We start from the raw sequence: 13,813 nt of genomic DNA, 5'->3' as shown, positions 1-13,813 counted from the left end.
ATTTATTCCAAACTCATAATATATATATATATATATATATATATATATATATATGTAATAAAACAATGCACAATGGTACACAGTATCCAAACTCTTTAGGCACTGGTCAGAGACATTCATGTAAAGCAGATACTGAATCCAATACTGGTAAAAACGTTGCAGAGATCAAATGTTTCCTTGTCTGAACGGAGAAACCTAATTTTTAAAACAACATTTTCAGTGTGTGACTTGAAAGATAAGTTCTGATAAATAATAAAACCTAGATATGTGTATGTAGTGACCCTTTCAATGTAAATGTCAGTCCCTTGAACAGTACAAATGTTGGGGAGAAAAGAAGTTAACTTTTTGCCATTTGAGAATATCATGAGTTTGGATTTGTCTGCATTTAATACTAACTTGAGTTGAGATAAATGGGATGGAATAACATCAAAGGCAGACTGGAGGAAATCAAGACTTTGCTCTATAGAAGAGGATGAACAATAAATTACATCATCTGCATAAAAATGGAAAGCAGCATTTGATAAATTATTAGAGATTATTTACATATATGGTGAAATTATTGGTCCTAGTATGGAACCTTGGCGCACACCCTTTCAAATCAAATCAATCAAATCAAGTTTTATTTATATAACACATTTATAAAAGATTTTTGGTCGAGCCAAAGTGCTGTAAAAATAATAAAATAGCCTACAGTAGAGACACTTTACAGCAAATATAACAGCACAGAGTGTTCAGAATATATGAGGAAGCCATCAGGGAAGCAGCATGACGAGACCCAAGGCAGGACTGCAGAGACAGGTTCAGCCACGACCCGAAGTCCACGACGGGCAGCATCCGGGAAACCAAACTTGAAGATAACATATCAAATGATGATCTTCATTAATTGCAGTGACAATTTAGTTTATTCTGACATTTGTTTGTGTGAGTTAATCTGTACCTATGATATCTGGTTGCAGAAGGGACTGCAATAGCCTGGATGTTGGTCATCAGAGTCGATGCCCTGCAATTCTCCTCTTTTACCTTTCCCAACATATCCTATGAATAGAAAAAGAAAATATTGTAATTGAATCACACTAGGACCACAACACACTAAATATGTAATGACACATAAACATTATTATCCAGAATAAGAAGTCTACCTGGTTTGCAGTTTTTGTAAGGCTCCAAGCATCCACGGCAGGTGTCAATGGTGTACATGACGTTGAAATCCTGCTTGTATGAAGCAGAGAACCAATCTGTAGATGTGATTTGATGTGTGGTGTGTCTCCCAACTCCTCTCCAAAGTTCAGATACTATATAAAATACTAAAAGGTAAATAAAACATTAAACAATGACAAAATAACAACCTGAAAGATATGTATTCTATCTACACATTTCGTAATTATCTAATCTAGTGGCCTTATAAAAGTGTTGGCTAAAGTAACGCAGAATATATATTTTTTTTTAATTGTAAATAATTAGAAACATTATTTATGTGCACAAGTACACACATATAACAAGCTGTACCGAGTTCCTCCGGCTGCAGTTCCGCAGACGGCCGGTGTGTGGCAGCAGAGCGCTGGGAGCAGAGGGAGGTGAGTAGACGGATATGACGGATGACGGGTGCGACGGAAATACACCCGAACATATCTGGTAGGCCGAACACATCTGGTACTGACACCGGCCGTGCTTCACGACTCTTTGAAACATCTCTGTTGCCGGAAATGCATCCGCGAAGGAGCCGTGAAGGACCGTGGAGGACCCATCAGTGTATCCTCGGTTAGAGCTCCTCCAGAGAGCCTCCTCGATGCTCGAAGTGCATTTAGAGAAATGAGATGTCCTTCAACATGGCGCGCTGAAATTCATTTCCGGGTCACTACCGGAGGACCGAGGAGTCGAGGAGGGGGATTTGATTAAATGAGAAAAGGCCCATCATTTCTGCTGTGGCTGGTGTTGTGTGTTGACAAAGTCGAAGAGGACGAAGCATTGGAGTCTCAATTATTTTCAGTATAAGCATTTCAAACAGGGCATTATAACTGTCATTTAAAGGGTTTACATTTGGGAAATTAATTGATACCTGGGGGTGATGATCAGGACAACATTTGTTAAAAGATTAAACTTAGTGAAATTAATGTAAATGTTTCATTTAAGGCAGTTTGTGACACAGACACCATGTTTCTCGATGAAAATTGTAGCAGCTTTTTAAAAGGATACGGAAGAGTTAAAAGGATGAAACTGTTGTGTATGCTGGTCACAAATTCAAAACATAAAGAAAAGTCATGCACCAGCTGTTTGCCTCAGACAGCTGCTTGTCTCTGGGAGGAGTCGATGAGATAACATACCAATGTAAGCAATGCATTCAGCCTGTACCATAACAGCTCTGTCATGAATTGAATTGAAGGTAATATAACATTTCAGGTGACAAGCAGCCAATCAGAAATGTGATGGCAACATTCTACTGCAGTAGAATTCACTATTGTATATAACACTAACATTCCTGACAATAGACCTCAATAGTCATCTTTTATGGTGTACATGCCTTTTTAATAACATTTTTGAATGGAACATTCATAAATCTAAATAAATATAATTTAAATATACATGATCTCTTAAATTAAAATAAAGTGAACATTAACACCAATATTATCATTTATAAAATGCTATAACAAAAAACATAACATATGCAGCAGATTTTTTAATTAAATATACATACCAACTACAAAATAAGCAGGTATTAAAGTGTAAACGGACAACAAAACGAAAACGGAAATGGAAATGAAAAGGCCTGATGGTGGTGCTAAATCAGAGCCTATTACCTGTTCTGTCTTTTTCTCATCATGCATCTTGTGTGTAGTGATCCAATATCGTTACCATAGCTAGCCTTGCCCTTTAACAGTTATTATGAGCCCTTGTTCAGCCTTACTCACCAAGAGCACAGCGCCTAGCCTTCTTACAGGCAAAGTCACTGATCAAGTCCTTGAAGTCCAGCTTTCTAGCCAACTGGCTTTCAATGGACAGCATGGCAAGACTCAGACTGCAAAGCCTTATGGGGGGACAGGGCTGCAGAGCCTAAAGATGGATCTGTTGGTCCTGGCACCAGGGGGAGGGACAACTGATTTAGTATGAATAGCTGCTAAAAATGTACCTGCATTTATTAAATGTCAGCTAAAAGAGGAGTGAAATGAAAAACCTCTGCATTTTCTGTGAAGATATTAACAGTACTTAATGTCAGCAAAACATTACAATTATTATTTACAATGGACTAAGCTTAGCTAACAGACTAATTTCCACCACTCATGGACCACACCCACCTTTTCTTTTGAAAAACTGGGTGACATACTGTCGCCCTTTAGTCCCTCTCTCTTTCTCTCCTTTCTTTTCTTTCTTGAAAGCCTGACTTTGTTAGTGGTTGAGACATTGTACACACGTAAGTACTAGCATCCCTCCTCACATGCTCTCACTCTGCTGCTAAAGAGCGGTGCCGCACAGCGTTTGGAGGCAGGACCAAACCATTACATGTAAATAGATGGGGGTGTTCGATGCTTTGGATAATTAACTTTTGGAAGAAAATTAGTTTAGTGCTTACATCATCAATATCATGTTATATTAATGTTAATTATTGATGATTGATGAAAGGTTACTTAAACATTTTTTCTTAATGTTCTAAAAATATTTGGGACCCCTGTTCCGGGCCCTTAGAATCGTCCTAACCTTTCACCCCTTTACGGCGCCCCTGAGTATAATAAGTGGGAGACATTTGGATGTGTGCAAACATCATCACATGAGTGGTTCTCAGCGATCCAAACAACTTTAACCTTAGGGTAAATTACTCTGCTGGATTCCTAATAACAATCATACAAATAGAATGTAATAATATACTTCAAACACACGGCACGTGTTTGTGGTGATGCTGTCTGTATCTGCTTCCCTCTGACCGGATCCGCCCTTTAAAGGAAGGCTCCAGTCATTAGATAGTTAATCAAAACTTCAGTATTTAGTGAAACATTATGTTTAAACCATACCCTGAAGAAATCAGCGATATACCCCGGTAAATAATGATTTTATAGGTCTTTTTTATCAAAACCTGTATATTCCGTCAGGCAGCTGCCATTTTGGGCATTTTCAGTAGTCACATGATCCGAAAAACTAGGTCGTGACGTCATCTATGCGTTCACTTTGTAAATACACGAACAGCTCATTCGACGAAAACATGGCGGAGTATTTGAGTTCGGACTCGTCAGCCGAGGAAGAAGTTTAGAAAAATAAAGTCCAGGCGGACTTACTTTGAATTATCACTATAGGTATTCATTCCATCCAAATACAACTGTAAAAAAAATAAAAAAAACATACTCTGTTATCCTCTTAGGCCCCACGGACCCGGTTAGGTTAGGTCAGAGCCATATAATAGAAGAGTTACGACATCTCCGTTCACTCCAATGGACCACTTTTTTACAGCAATGGCGGATCGTGGAGCCTCTCAATCGTTCCCCGGAAGTTAGCGCCAAGGCTAGCAGAGCTGTGGAGTTGCAGCATAATAGACCGTTCGTGACGGACTTTTAAAGGTAAGAAGAAGTTTAAAGATTTATATTGCGGATATTATCAGTACATCTGATTCAAATTAACATGTGTATTAAAGGATGTCAGTGTATTATCCCTAAATTAGTAGATTTAGGGAACGTTTACAGATAACAGATTAAGCTAGGATACCGAAGCAAGTTAGCAACACACGTTGAACAGCCTTTTAATGGTCAATTCCGTTCTCTTAATGTCTATTTGGTCCAACGTTGATGAATTAGAGAAGAGGGGCTTCTAAACGGGATTGTATGAGGGAGGGAGTTAAATATTAGATAAATATAACTTTGGTGCGTGTAAGAGTGAGTGTTTTTAGCAGAGCCATATTGTGTCCTTGTGATTATGTTGATTTTTCCTGTCTGTATAATGTTGCAGCTCAGCTGATTTTGGATTGATGGCAAAGGGAGAGGGACTTCAGTGAGAGTGAAAACACAAGGTAAGTTTAATACTACTGTTTTATATAAGTAAACACCTTATCTCCCCAAGGCAATTTCCCATCCAATAGGTGTGCTATATAGGTGTGTATAACCCTTTCTCTGTTACTCCCTCTTTCAGCACAAGAACCAGAGGGGGATTCAATGGAGCCTGAATACCTGCACTGAGACCCTCACCCTGCACCCTGCACCCTGCACCCTGCACCCTGAGTCTCAACTCAGTGTTTTTCAAGCCTTTCCCTGTTTTTTTGTATTAAACAAAACATGATGTGTGTGTATTTTGACCCGGTGGCGACAATACCTATTGACGCAGCAACCACTGTAAGTAATATTCTTGTTTAATTAGATTTCTCTATTTCAGTTATTCTACTCTGTATAATTGTTCTGTAGTTATTGTAGCTAAAACGGCACTTTTGAGAGAATTTAAATCTCAGATCTGATCACGTGAACCTGTTACACTGCTCTCAGTAGGCAATCAAGGCTGCATTAAAATAGGCAGGGCCTCTCAGCTGTCACCCATCAGCTGTAGAGAGTTAACTAATTAGAGGGGCGTGGCACCACAGCTGTGAGAACTCAGCAATCAGGTGTCCATTTAGGTAGCTCTTTCTTTGAGCGTCAGCTTCAGCGTCAGACATGGGAGTCCTGCGGGAGTGGCAAAGAGGAGGCAAATCCTACTCTGATTGAGCTAAGTATTGCTGGTGTCTTATTTTTCTTTTCTTTAGCTTTCTAGCCCCTCATGCTATAATCATGTGTATTTTCTCCATTCCTGTTCATGTGTCTTCTCGCAATTATCACTGGCCCCGTGTATCGCCTAATCGCTATAACCGGCCTGCTCTCGTCTATCCCACGTGCTCCACTGACATCCAACATCTAGTTTCAGGCGGCCTGTGGAACTGCCAGTCAGCTGTTCCTAAGGCTGACTTCATCTCTGGCTACGCTTCCCTGCAATCTCTGGATTTCCTTGCTCTCACTGAGACCTGGATTACTCCATTCAACACATCCACCCCAGCAGCTCTCTCCACAGCATATTCCTTCTCCCATACACCCAGACCCACTGGCAGAGGAGGTGGCACTGGTCTCCTGCTCTCTCCCAAATGGAGCTTTTCCCTCTTCAAGCCACCTAACTTCACTCCTTCCACCTTTGAATTCCATGCCGTCACAGTAACCCATCCTATACAATTAGCCATTGTTGTTCTCTACCGTCCACCAGGCGCCTTGGGGGACTTCTTGGAGGAATTGGATAATCTCCTATCACACATCCCTGAATCTGGCCCTCCCGCTGTACTTCTCGGAGACTTCAACCTCCAGACGGGGAAGATAGACGAACTAACATCTCTGTTAACCGCCTTTGCTTTCTCACTGTCTCTGTCCCCACCAACTCATAAAGCTGGCAATGTCCTTGATCTCATATTCTCAAGGAACTGCGCTACTTCTAACCTCTCTGTAAACCCGCTCCACACATCCGATCAGTTCTTCATTTCATTCTATCTACCCCTTTCTAAACATAAACTAATCTCTTCTCATCCTGCACCTGTCCGCCGTAACCTCCGTTCCCTCTCCCCCTCTACCTTTGCCTCATCGGTGCTCTCAGCCCTCCCTTCCTCTGACTCGTTCCAACTCCTGCCTCCAAACACTGCTGCGGAAACTCTCCTCTCTACTCCTCTCTGGACTCTCTCTGTCCTCTCACATCTCGGCAGGCTCGTCAGTCCCCTCCTGCTCCCTGGCTAAATGACGCACTGCGTGCCAATAGAACCGTCCTTAGGGCAGCAGAGCGGAAACGGTAGAAATCCAAACACTGCGACGACCTCCTAACCTATCAGGCTCTCCTCTCCTCTTTCTCTGCTTCGATCTCTCAGGCAAAAAGCACTTTCTTTCAAGATAAGATCCAATCTTCCTATTCCAATCCTAAAAAACTATTTTCCATCTTCTCCACCCTCTTGGACCCTCCCAAAGCCCCTCCCCCCTCCTCACTTCTGTCAAGCGACTTTGTTAACCACTTTGAAAAAAGGTTGATGATATTCGCTCTTCTTTTTCTGACTCACCTTTACTCACCGATGGGTCACCAGACCCTCCTTCCACCCGCACACTAACCTCCTTTTCCCCTCTCTCGCCAAGTGAGGTTCTTACCCTCATTACCTCTGCCCGCCCTACCACCTGTCCTCTGGACCCTATCTCTTCAAACCTCCTTCAGACTATCGCTCCTGATATTTTCTCACCCATTTCATCAACACTTCTGGTCACTTTCCAAAGAAGTCTCAAGGAGGCAAGAGTAAACCCTCTCCTAAAGAAACCCACTCTCAACCCGTCTGATGTTATAAACTACAGGCCTGTCTCTCTCCTCCCGTTCCTGTCTAAAACACTTGAACGTGCTGTCTTTAAACAACTCTCCTGTTATCTCCATCAGAACAACCTTCTGGATCCGCACCAGTCTGGTTTCAAGGCAGGCCACTCCACAGAAACTGCTCTCATTGCTGTCACTGATGAACTGCACACTGCCAAAGCAGCATCCCTCTCCTCTGTCATCATCCTGTTGGACCTGTCTGCTGCATTCGACACGGTGAACCATCAGATCCTCCTTCGCACTCTCCAAGAACTTGGAGTTTCAGGCTCTGCACTTTCCCTCCTCACCTCATACCTCAAAGACCGTACCTACAGGGTAACTTGGAGAGGGTCCGAGTCCGACCCTTGTCAATTAACTACAGGGGTCCCTCAGGGCTCTGTTCTTGGTCCCCTCTTCTCCCAGTACACAAACTTGCTCGGATCTGTCATTAGCCCGCATGGTTTTTCATACCACTGCTACGCTGACGACACCCAATTAATTCTGTCCTTTCCCCGCTCAGAGACCAGGTCGTCGCACGCATCTCTGCTTGTTTAGCTGACATCTCTCAGTGGATGTCCGCTCATCATCTCAAGCTCAACCTTGACAAAACTGAACTGCTTTTCCTTCCGGGAAAAGATTGTCCCACTCTTGACCTGACTATCAACATTGGCACCTCTGTTGTTTCCCCGACTCAGACTGCAAGGAATCTGGGTGTGATCCTAGATAACAACCTGTCCTTCACTGCAAACATCGCTGCTACAACCCGCTGCTGCAGATACACGCTTTACAACATCAGGAGGATACGTCCCCAGCTGACCCAGAAAGCGACCCAGCTTCTGGTCCAGGCTTTCGTCACCTCACGCCTAGACTACTGTAACTCCCTCCTGGCTGGTCTACCTGCATGTGCCATCCGACCTCTGCAGCTCATCCAGAATGCAGCGGCTCGTCTGGTCTTCAACCTTCCTACATTTTCCCACACCACGCCGCTCCTCCGCTCCCTTCATTGGCTTCCAGTAATTTCTAGAATTCACTTCAAGACACTGGTACTTGCGTGCCATGCTGCAAATGGATCTGGCCCTTCCTACATCCAGGACATGGTTAAAGGGATAGTGGAAATTGAACCCCAAATAGTTTCATTTTAACTTATATACAAGCATAATTACGTACCAAAACAATCACACCTGATTAAAAAAATATAATAATTGCCGTACACATGTTAGAAGCACTTTATTGCAGCTTCCCCGAACTTTTTTAGAAACGAAATTATCGCTTCAGCCAAACCGGAAGTGACAAAAACTCAGGAAGACGAAACGATAACAAACAATGGCGTCTATGCAGAATGAACGTGGAAGGGCAAATATACCAGACAAAGAAGAAGGATTGTACGAGGTATCCACTGATGATAGCGAGTCAGAAACATCCTCTCGGCTTTCCTACGAAAATGTAGTTTTAGGAACTGAATCTGAATCCGGTTCAGTAAGCGACGATGGTGATAATAATGAGCCAGACGATAGACCATCACGTCCTTATTTGTTCGAGCCCGAGGTGATGGAGTTAGTTCACGGCATGGGCAATGGCGAGGATGACCAGGACCAGGCGCCAGATGATGCACCCCTACGCACAAATAATCTTGACTGGTAGGTCCCTAAACATAGCTCACGCATCTTAAGATCACCTGTAGCCTTTACAAATATTAATCATTGTTAATTGCCTATAGTATATGTTTTAATTGGGACGGCCATCCATCCTATTTACAGACGTTTTTCAATGGCCTACCCTCATCCACCTTCACTGGCTCCCGGTCAAGTCACGCATCTAGTACAAACTCCTCCTGCTAACCTACAAATCTCTCCACTCCCTAGCCCCTCCATACATCTCTGACCTCCTTCAGCCCTACACCCCCTCTCGTCACCTGCGGTCCTCTGACAAAGGGCTGCTCTCCATCCAGCGCTCCAAGCTGAAAACATTTGGCAACAGAGCCTTCAGTGTCGCAGCCTCCACCCTCTGGAATTCTCTGCCCTCTGCAATCAGGAATGCAGACACTCTGGACACCTTCAAAAAACACCTCAAACACCATCTGTTCACTCAGGCCTTTGGCCTCAACTAATTTACAGTCACTTATTTCCTGCTATTGCTCTGTATGTTTATTATTACCTTTTGTTTTGTTACTTCCCATTGTAAAGCGTCCTTGGGTTTCGTGAAAGGCGCTATATAAATTGAAATTATTATTATTATTATTTTCCTTTTCAATATGTCCGATCATGCGATAATGTCAACTTTTCATAGTTAACTTTTTCTTGAGAGGCCGGCACTTTGATAAACATTACACAGGCTGGGACCGCACAGGCTACAATGGTCAAAGTATTGAGCGGAGTAGGTAGGCCTAATAAATAATGCCTGGACCCCAGGCAAGGGCTAGCTACTTCAGTCATTTTACCCAGTCTGCCTTCTAAAATCAGAGCCCGTTTCTAAACAATGTAAACAATGTTCTATGGAACTTTGACTGATGTTGACCAAGATCTTTGGACTGGAGGAGGCTATGATATTTTCTATGTTCTAAGGGTCCTCATACTTTTTAAGACTTCTTGGGTAAAATGTTCCCAAAAACCTGCTCCAAAAGGACACTCCAATTAGTTAGCTGCATTCGTGCTCATTTTTTACCACCAGGACTAGAAGAAAATGCACAATTCCATGGATTTCAGGACATATAATTATTGACATTTACAATACAAACTGTTAATCATGAAGTCCTGGTTGGCCATGTGTTACTCGGAAACTCAAAAAACAATGTAATGTAAAGTCTAGTAAACTACATCGACTAAGTCAGCCTCTTGTCCATTTTTTCCTTGTACCGATGTAGCTCTTTATGTCGTTCAATGACCTCTTGCTTGGATGGATGCTGATAAAGACTAGACAGTGGTGGTGGTGCTTTCTCTGGTTCAAAGGTTGTTCCTGTACGAACCATCTGATACAGCTCAGTCTGGAGTTCCCTAACATAGCCTGGAATGAAGACATTAAAATGGATGAAAACCAGGTTTTCTATCGTATAGACTGAGTCTTGATTAAAAGTAAAAAGACACCAAGTTTCCCAGAATACCTCCAAAACCATATGCGCTACACCAATGACATTTTTAACAAACACGGATAAACTTGCCGGGCATAGGAAGGTGCTATGATAAAAATTTGAAAACTTTCACCTTTTTCCCACTTTCAAAATTAAATCAAAATAGCACCATCCTATGTTCAACAAGTTGATCCATATTGGGTCAAAAATATCATTTGTCTAATTCACGGTTTTAGAGATATTCTGAGAAACTTTTACTTTTAACACTTTATTCACCAATCTGCCCTGGGATACTCCTGGCCACTTAGAATGGCCCTGAACCATAAACAGAAAGGGGGTGAAATTACTGCATATTTGTGAAAAGCACAGGAGAGCCCAAGTTTTGGCCAGTTTTCGTGGCACCCCACAACCCCCCAGGGATCGAAGGGGCAGTGCCCCCTCGTTCGCATACCAAATCCCAGCAAATATGTTTTTGGAATGGTGAGAGGGGCTCCGAAGACTTGAAACTTCAGTGATCAGTGTCAAATTCACCAAGTTGAGGTGCATATTTGTAAACTCCATCTATACTGACTTGCCAAGTAAAATATTTCTTCCATCATGACTGTCAGTCTGGTTGTACTCACCGAATGTACACTTGGTCAAGACTCGTTTAAGAGAATACCCATCCTTCTTCTTGTACTTCGGATATGCAATGTTGAACTGAAGCACCCCATGTTTACCCTTTGCCTGATCCCATCCACCATTTTCGTTAAAATGGAGTGCTGCCAACTGCAACCTGTAAATAAATTTGAGTGTGTCAGTGATAAGACGACTACAGTACGTATATCTCTAGAATTTGTTTTTAAAATGATTGAAAATGGTATAAAACCTATATCAGGACCACTTTTGCACTAAAAGACACCAAAACATTAAAAATCAATTGGATCTAGCTAAAATTGCTTGGAATATATTCACTTAGTAACAGGGATCACAAAATATTTCCCAGGTTCGCGACCATCAAAAATACCAATACAAATACCAATAAAACAATTCTCGCCTTATGGTGGAGACACTATACCTGCTTATCATCGTCGCATATCCGAAATGGTACATCTTGGGTGCAAAGTAGATGATGGTCGCCTGGTATCCTTCAAGGCTAGATGTCTGGCTATCGGGACTTAACTTTCTCACCGATTTCATGAAGCGTTTCGACAGGAGAATATCTGTAAGTTTTTCATAAACTTCTGTGCCTGGAAAAACAATTCAGTACCAGTTCAATAAACACCTGGCAATAGTGTAGCCCCTTTTTGTCAAGAATTTGATGAAAATCAAAAGAACGAATTATGCATTTGTCATTGGGAAATAGCTAAATAGTTGTACCAAGTCCAACCAACCCATGTTTGAGTCTAGTTCACTTGCATGGATGGTATAAAACAAAGCATAGGCATGTTTACATGGACCTTGTGATTTTATTCAAGACTCTAAAACAAACTTGACCCTGAAGGTCGAGCTTGGCATGGATGGAGCAGTTATGAGAGTGCTAGTGCCAAATTCTCATGTTTGAAGCAAGTAACTGGTAGGCAAATCCATTGTTTACAATCCACGAAAGTGGGTTTTAATAATTTTACCTAATACCTTTAGTGGGCCTTTTAATTAATAAAATATTTGAATTTGAATTTCTTACCTGGTTCAAACCACTTTCTTTTGATGGGACCATGCTTACACTTGGCAAACAATGGATTTTCATGCACATGGATATTGGCGATGTGATTGCACATCGATTTCCATCTTGCCTCTAGCATATCTGCATCGCCCTCACTGGTTGCTGCACACCAATACAAATGGTATAGGATACTTCGCATCCACTCGGCCACAAGCGCATACTTCTTCAAGCCAGCCAATTTTGCCAATTTCTTCTGGAGATCTGCAAGAGTAGGAAATGAATTACTTTTACAAAAATTGTACTACAGCAGTCACCTAAACTGTTTCTTGTCTTTGCCATCAAGACCTCCAGTTCCACAGGCCAGCATTTTGGCCCTGTACGCGGGCTCATTACAGCCACTGAAATATGCCTACCGGCTACCGGTACTTACTTTTAGCAACGTGCCATACATCCAAATAATGGGTCAACTTCGGTTTGTTATCACGCAACCATTTTTCTATTTGGAGGTGACCATCCGTCGTGAGTGTCGGCTCTATATCAGGCACAGCCACTTCCACCTTTAGCAGGGATGTTCTCAACCCTTCGCTCCATATGGTAGCTTGACTTTACCTCTGTACTCTATAAATTGAACAACAACAATTTGTTAAGGTAAGTACACAAAAGTACATCAAAGCCTGGAATGGAAACTTTATTATGCATTAAATTCATACAAACTGACCTCATATAAACTACTTTCTAAACATAAAAATAAGAGTTTAATTTTGTTTTACTGTCTAGCCATTTTTGGTCATCGTATGGTCAGTTGGGAAGTTTTGCAATAAAAAAATCAATCTCAATCGAACTAGGAATATATTTATATTTTTATTTCGACCACCTGTTCTTTGTTTTTGCTGAAAAAATCTGTAAACCAACAAATATAATAAGCCTGGCTTTAGGCGGAGCTTGAATGATCATTTTTTTTAGCAGTGTACCAGATGTGGCGAGGGGTTTTTGATTCACTCCCAATTGTCATTATTATAATTTGAATTCACTAGATATAAATCATAAGCATGATAAGTGTAACAAACACTTCAATTACATGTAGCCAAAGATATGATTTACCTGAATTAACTCTGTACAAATCAGTTTGTTCCTACGCGTGTCTTGTAGGCTGTAACTGCCATATTTGGCACTGTGACCCATGGAGTCGCATCTCCGGCAAACGAGGAATGCTTATGCAGTTGTGAGAGATTCACGCTATGCTGCTTCTCCCAAACTCGTCTTACAGCACCATGGAGGTACTGCTTCTGGTGGTAGAAGTACGTTTCTTTTGAGTACGTCTGGACTCCCCAGAAATTAAGCACACGGATAACTTTGTGTGGCACTGCACCGGCATATAAAATAGCACAAGATAGAGAAATATTTCCCTCCGCGATCAAGCCCTCTTTTGGTTGACTGGTCCAGCTGCTGGTGGTATCGCAGAATCGGCAGTAACAACAACAACAACAACAACATACTTCTGGTGTTGTGGTGATGCACCTGGTAAAAGTTCTTCCCTGAAAGTGGAATAGAAATACATTTAAAAAAGAAGAGTTAACCAATTTAACCCCGAGGTCAGAATAACAAATTCAGACTGCCATTCATTTGTGAAAGACTAAATAAAACAGATTCATACCTTTCAGAAAACTCAAGTAGTACTTGAGTGAGTACTGTACTGTATAGGCCTACATTAAAAAATATATTGTTGGCCTTGTTTCTGAAATTGCTGAAGAATGTAATAATGCACATTTGATGCAGGGAATTGGATTTCTGTGCATTCCGCA

The 13,813-nt window shown here is 41.8% G+C and overlaps 1 long non-coding RNA gene across 1 annotated transcript; it reads right to left on the bottom strand.

Moving 5' to 3' along the window:
* Positions 1–657: 657 nt before the first annotated feature.
* On the bottom strand, positions 658–1,278 carry LOC139434324 (uncharacterized). The gene is made up of 3 exons (XR_011643682.1): positions 1,140–1,278; positions 938–1,035; positions 658–847 (listed from the first exon to the last, which is right to left on the bottom strand). It is a non-coding gene; the product is annotated as an uncharacterized lncRNA (long non-coding RNA).
* Positions 1,279–13,813: the final 12,535 nt, after the last annotated feature.

The sequence above is a fragment of the Pseudochaenichthys georgianus genome, chromosome 8 (assembly GCF_902827115.2).
Source record: "Pseudochaenichthys georgianus chromosome 8, fPseGeo1.2, whole genome shotgun sequence".
Lineage (NCBI taxonomy): Eukaryota > Metazoa > Chordata > Actinopteri > Perciformes > Channichthyidae > Pseudochaenichthys > Pseudochaenichthys georgianus.
The sequence above is the reverse complement of the archived record's forward strand: the minus strand, read 5'-3'. Positions and strand labels throughout refer to the sequence as shown.